The sequence below is a fragment of the Chanodichthys erythropterus genome, chromosome 19, assembly GCF_024489055.1.
Source record: "Chanodichthys erythropterus isolate Z2021 chromosome 19, ASM2448905v1, whole genome shotgun sequence".
NCBI classification, from domain to species: Eukaryota; Metazoa; Chordata; class Actinopteri; order Cypriniformes; family Xenocyprididae; genus Chanodichthys; species Chanodichthys erythropterus.
Genome location: NC_090239.1, coordinates 15541166 through 15547730, shown reverse-complemented (window position 1 = coordinate 15547730; position 6565 = coordinate 15541166). Strand labels below are relative to the sequence as shown.

General features: G+C 37.2%; 1 protein-coding gene across 3 annotated transcripts in view; it reads left to right on the top strand.

The window, feature by feature from the left end:
* The first annotated feature begins 2840 nt into the window (after positions 1 to 2840).
* Positions 2841 to 6565, top strand: part of ppm1bb (protein phosphatase, Mg2+/Mn2+ dependent, 1Bb) — a 29189-nt gene continuing 25464 nt past the window's right edge. For all 3 annotated transcript variants that reach the window (XM_067369317.1, XM_067369318.1, XM_067369315.1), the window contains exon 1: positions 2841 to 3189. The gene's annotated coding sequence lies outside the window, so the exon portion shown is untranslated. The remainder of the gene's footprint in view (positions 3190 to 6565) is intronic.

Sequence of the window (6565 nt, the reverse complement as noted above, 5' to 3'; positions counted from 1 at the left end):
ATTTTCTTTTCAGAAAACAAGACTTAAAGGGTTAGTTCACCCAAAAATGAAAATTCTGTCATTTATTATGTACCCTCATGTCGTTTCACGCCTGTAAGACCTTCGTTAATCTTCAGAACACAAATTAAGATATTTTAGTTGAAATCCGATGGCTCTGTGAGGCTTCCATAGGAGCAATGACACTTCCTCTCTCAAGATCCATAAGGGTACTAAAAACATAAGTCGATTTAAGTCGGTTCATGTGAGTACAGTGGTTCAATATTAATATTATAAAGTGATGAGAATATTTTTGGTGTGCCAAAAAAACAAAATAACGACTTATTTAGTGATGGCCGATTTCAAAACACTGCTTCAGGAAGATTCGGAGCACAAATGAATCAGTGTGTCGAATCATGATTCAGATCGCGTGTCAAACTGCCAACGGCTGAAATCATGTGACTTTGGCGCTCTGAACAGAAGATTCGATACACTGACTAATTTGTGCTCCGAGTCTTCCTGAAGCAGTGTTTTGAAATCAGCCATCACTAATAAGTCGTTATTTAGTTTTTTTTTTTTTTTGGCACTCCAAAAACATTCTCGTCGCTTTATAATATTAATATTGAGCCACTGTACTCACATGAACTGATTCAAATATGTTTTAGTACTGTTATGGATCTTGAGAGAGGAAGTGTCATTGATCCCTATGCAGGCCTCACGGAGCCATCGGATTTCAAATAAAATATCTTAAGTTTTGTTCCGAAGATTAATGAAGGTCTTACGGGTGTGAAACGACATGAGGGTACGTAATAAATGACAGAATTTTCATTTTTGAGTTAACTAACCCTTTAATATCTTCATAATTAAGTATTTTTTCTTCTCAAGTAAAAAAGTAAATCTTGATTTAAGAATGTTTAGATATTTGTATTGGGAAAACAAGACTGGGGAACAAAAACTCTCTCTTTCTCTCTTTTAATATAATTTATTTATTTTCAGAGAAAGAGAACGGCTGCTGTTGACCACTTGATGGTGCTGTCAAGCAGCCAATAGTGCTCTGTACTTTCAGAACTTGATAAAAGATTCATAAAACAGCATAGGGAAACCTAACCATTCAACTCTCAAGACATGAATGTGTTTGTGTTTCTGTGTCTCTGGACGGGTAACCACAGCATGATGTGGTGGATACAGTAGGAAAAGAATTGGACGATTGCTCACTGAGGCAGCAGAAGTGTTTCATGAAGTTTGAAAGAGAATGCATGGGTTCTGGAGCAAGATCAATGGAAAATACTGTATTTGGTTATACCTTGGACTCTTTATTGACCTACAGCAATCTGACTCTTGCACCATATGACATTCATCTTGCTCAAAAGCTGCTATTTATTTGCCAGAAAAGCATTTTATTTAGTTGGATCAAGAATAAACGCTCTTTGATTCGTTTGAGAAGACCTTCAAATTGTTTCCATTTGAATCAGTGCTTCACTTAAAACTAAAGGGAATGACTGTATCTTTAGACATATTTGGCCACCTTTTGTTTCCTAAACGTGTATCTGAAAGGTCTAAGAAACCTGTGAAAAACACAAATGTGAGGGTGGTTTGCTTGTTTTGATTTGATCTAAGTCTGCACCAATGTTTACTGTTGAAAACAATAAAGATTCATTAAAAAAGAAAGACAATGCATCCATTGTTCTCTACTTTCTAATGATAATTTACTCCTAGCTAAATTTAATTTACCCATACATTTGAAGCATTGAAGTCTTTGTTTAGAGGGCTTTGTAAAGAATGATACAATCAACAATTAAAAGCGAAAGAGGTCTGGTACAAAACATTTAAATGAACAATCAAAAGCCCATGACTACTAATAAAAAGAATAAGGTACGGATATATGTGTTGGGGTTAAAATAAAATAAAATAAAACAAATAAAAAGTCTCTTATGCTCACCGTGACTGCATTTATTTAATAATAATAATAGAAAAATACAGTAAAAAAAAGTAATATTGTGAAATATTATTACAATTTAAAATAACTGTTTTCTATTTTTATATATTTTAAATGTAATTTATTGATGACAAAGCTTAATTTTCAGCATCATTACTCCAGTCTTCAGTGTCACATGATCCTTCAGATATAACTCTAAAATGCTGATTTGGTGCTCAAGAAACCTTTATTATTATTATCAATTCTTTTTTCAGGATTCTTTGATGAATAGAAAGTTCAAAAGAGGAGTATTTATTAAAAAATAAATCTTTACTATAACTTCTGATCAATTTAATGCATGGCATACTGAAAAAACAGTTTACGCAAAATTATTAAGCATACAAATAGATAATATAACAGGAAGATAATAAGAATAAAGAGCAGCAAATCAGTTTAGAATGATTTCTGAAGGATCATGTGACCCTGAGGACTGCTGAAAATTCAGCTTTGCCATCACAAGAATAAATTACGTTTTAAAATATATTTAAATAGGAAACAGTTATTTTTAATTTGTAATATTTCACAATATTACTGTTTATACTGTATTTTTATCCAATAAATGCAGCCGTGGTGAACATAATAGACTTCTTTCAAAAACATAAAAAACAAACTTTTTAACTGTAGTGTATATTAAATAATATTATATTTAATATTTAATAATATCGAGATATTATCGATGACAAACTAAGCGATGCGTTTTGTGCGTAATGTAAACTACTGTTCAAGCGTCACGACGGTAAATGACAAGACGAAAGCCAATCAAATTGTGGGATTGTCTATCTGTAGTCTTTGCTGTCAGCAAAATAATCCAATTAGCAAACACGCCTTGTGGAGTTTTGGCCAATCATCGAGCCACTTGAAGAAACTATCCCTCCCCTCCATCAAGACGCACAAGACTCTGAACCAAAGGATATCTTGGCCTCCCTACAGAAGCTGATTATTCGGATCTATGTAATGATTTATCCCACACCATGATCCCATATTGATACGAAACTTAGAAAGATTTAGTCAATAAGTGGATAGATTTGTTCAGGGACATCTGCGTTGGCGTCAAACATGCGCAAAAATTCACGCTATCAAAGCAGAGAATCACCGTAAACGGAATGATCGTTTCTCACGTGAAGTCACCCTGATTGTTTGTTTTTAAAGGAAGCGACAAGCATACCGACTCCGAAAATATCCGCAACCAAGAGACCGAAGTGGAAACGAACGCTGACATCCTCAGTATATCTGGAAATGTAAGTATGGGGACGTGTGGGCCTCGGGTTTGTTCGACGAGAGCTCGTGCTAAGCTAACCAGCGCGAGCCTGCGCGTGATTTCATTGCTAAGTATGAGGCTTGTTGTGTAACGAGCGAGCTGACACACAAGCGCAGCTATAACGATATTAGACTGACATTACCGCCCACTTTCCGTTTGTACACAACAAAGAACCACTGTTGTTGTTATTGTGTGTAGGTTCCGAGTTTTATTGCTTTTGTTTGTCCAGCAGCAGCGGCAGACAAACAAGCTCGCGTCAGAAATAATCCTATCGGCTCGTGCTCACTGTTAGGAAGAATTCAGTGCATTATGTAATCACCTCGACTCTTGTCAGCTTTCCTTCTCTTTCTCTCATATGTTTGAAGCTTTTCTCACTCAAACTTGACGCTTCGTTTGTCCTTTAAACCTACAAAATGTGTTGGCTCACATTTCTCGTTGGTTTCAAGCTTAACGTGGTTACTTTGCAAGGATGGCCTGATTTATGCTGAAATCTTTGCAGTTTAGCTCTTGCAAGGCCTCTTTATTTATATTATTAACTTAAGTAATTGGTAACTGACATTAGGAAATAGCTAATGCTTGAATGGATGGATAGAATAAATTTGGTTCAACAATTTTACATTATATATCTGGCTTAATGTTGAATGGTGGCAAAAAGTTACTGTCTTGTTTTCCCATTACCTCAGTTTTGTGGCGCATGTACATTCATCTTTGTTTCTCTGATACAAGGGCACTTTCTGATTAGAAATTTGTCAGAGCATAATTGCATAATAGTACATAAATCTTAATTAATAATAAAGCAAACATCACTCAGGTCGAAGCATTGTGCATACATGCTTCAAAATGTATAGTTTAGTGGCCTCTTGCTAACTTTCTCAAGTGCCGTTTCATCTCACGTGTTACGACTTAGATTTGTTATCTTTTGCTTGACTAAATTTAACTGCATTGGTCATAACTTTTAAAGTTTCAGAATGTGTTCTCCGATACAAAGGTTTGGGCTCAGTAAGATTTATTTATTTATTTATTTTTTAAATAAGTTTTTATTCAGCAAGGATGCATTAAATTGATCAAAAGTGACAGTAAAGCCATAATGTTAGAGTAACTGAAACTTTGACACACAGCTCATCTGCAGAGAGATTAAAGGTCTGATTATAACTGTAGATAAAGGGCTTAGGTCATCACTTGTTAACCCAATCGGTACAACTGTGGACTGTAGACATGATGACAGCAGTTAACGTATTTTCTTTATCATGATTTAACACTGTGAAACTTTGACCAAGCCTGCTGTTCAGAGAGAGTGCTGAGTTTGCGGTTGTTCATCTGATGCTGATTGCTACAGGATGGATCAGCATGAGTCGGGAGGACAGCGTAAGAAAAGCAGATGAGGGGACCCCTTTCTTTGCTCAGTGGCTTCCTTTAAGTCCGTCCAGTTCTGTGACAGTCACAGAAGTACTGGCAGGAACGGAAGCACGAGTCTGCCATGCAGATCTCTTGTGATGGAGATGGAATGGCAAGCTCTGTGGGAAAATACTAGGGCACTGAGGGTGCACGCTTGTGAAACATTTATCACTTACTGGGTTTGTTAATGGGGTAGTTGATGTGAAAACGAAAATTGTCATCATTCACACTCCCTTTGTCGTTACAAAACGGTGTGATTGATTTTTTTTTCTGTGGAATACAAAACAAGATTTTAACAGTTTGTCACAATATCAATATCATAAGGGTGAGTAAGGCCCCGTCCCCACGGAGACACGTTTAGGTGTATACACACAATTTTTGTGTCGGATAGGCGTTTCGTCCAGACGTATCCGGCGTTTTCAGAAGGTGAATCCGATATTTTTTGAAACCGGGTTCAAGAGTGGATAAATCTGAAAATGACGCCCTTTGCGTTTTCGGGTGTACAGCCTATCTGCACAAAAAGGCAACAACAATAGCAGACTCTAGATGCTTGTGTTCATGCTGCAGAAGCTACTGAGCCAAAATAAAGCTTATTTCTAAGCTTTACTAAAGTTTGTATACAGCGCGCAAGGTTTATTCGCATGCTCCAAGTCATATTCTCTGTTTTTAAGTGTATCTCTGTGGCAGAATTACAGCGCCACATACTGGTCTGGCATGTATACTACATCATTTTGAACTCGTTTCAGCGGTTTTGTGTGTACGCAGATATTTCTTGAGACGAGGAAAAAAAAAAGATTGGATAGGGAAAGATCTGGCTTCGTGTGGACGGGGCCTAAATGGTGACACAATTTTCACTTTCAGGTTACTGCTATGTACTGCTGTGGGTTGTCATGGTACCAAAATTTCAATAGTCTGTACCAATACCAGTCAAATTTCATGGTTCTTGGTACCAATTTTTCAGATTTCAATCCTGATTTCACTCCTGAAACTTTTTGGCAGCATGAAAAATAACACTTTATTGAAATTATGATTGGGTTATATATAGAAAGTGAGCAAAGAGTGCTCTCTTTATATTCAATGAAGCTGATGTTACTTCAGTTCTAATCTCGTGTAGCCAGAGCTTCAGACTGATGGTAGACGGTCTGGACTCTAGCGCAGCTTTCATTGGCCAAGGACCCAGAGGACGTTTGACTGACATGTAACGCAACCAATCACAGTTTGTTTTAAGGGCGTGAAAATGTAAAGTGATGTCCCTGCAATAACAGACCAGCGTGCATCTAATAAATTAGTCATTCAAGAATGTTGTTCAAGTTTACTGCAACAATGGAGCCACGAACTTCACATACTTTTGAAAATCCAGCGTTTAGTTGATTCTGGTAAGCGCTTGTAAACACGACGACGTTCTTCTTCCACGAGGGGGTTTAGCGTCACTGCATTTGTTTCCAGGTGGACCGGTAAAGAATGCGACGCACATGTCTACCGGACATCCTGTATAATTCAACCAACCAGATGACGACTTAGAAACTCCTGAAGTGTTTCCAGTTAAGTGTGCCATATGCATCAGACGTTCAGCCAACGGTCCGTGGGCGTCTGAGGCTGAGACTACTTCAGTTCGGCCACAGCGCAAGTTCACTGAGTGAAAGCTCAGGTTATGATGATAAAAAAATCAGCCTATAATGCTCAATAAATTTCTATATTTACATCGTCTTTTTATTTTGTTGTTATAACGGAACTATTCGCGAGCGTGCAGAGCTCACACTGAATAAACTCTGGTGTATTCATAGTTTTCAGTCAGGCCTTTCCATTTCAAAGAAATAAAAATATGTGAACAAAATGCAAGTTTTGGGAACTTGTGATCCATATACAGCACCTGCTGCAACATTTCAGTCGCTAAATACAGCAGGACATTCTAAAACGCACAACGTGAAAACAAAGTACCTTAATGTACTAAAACATTGATA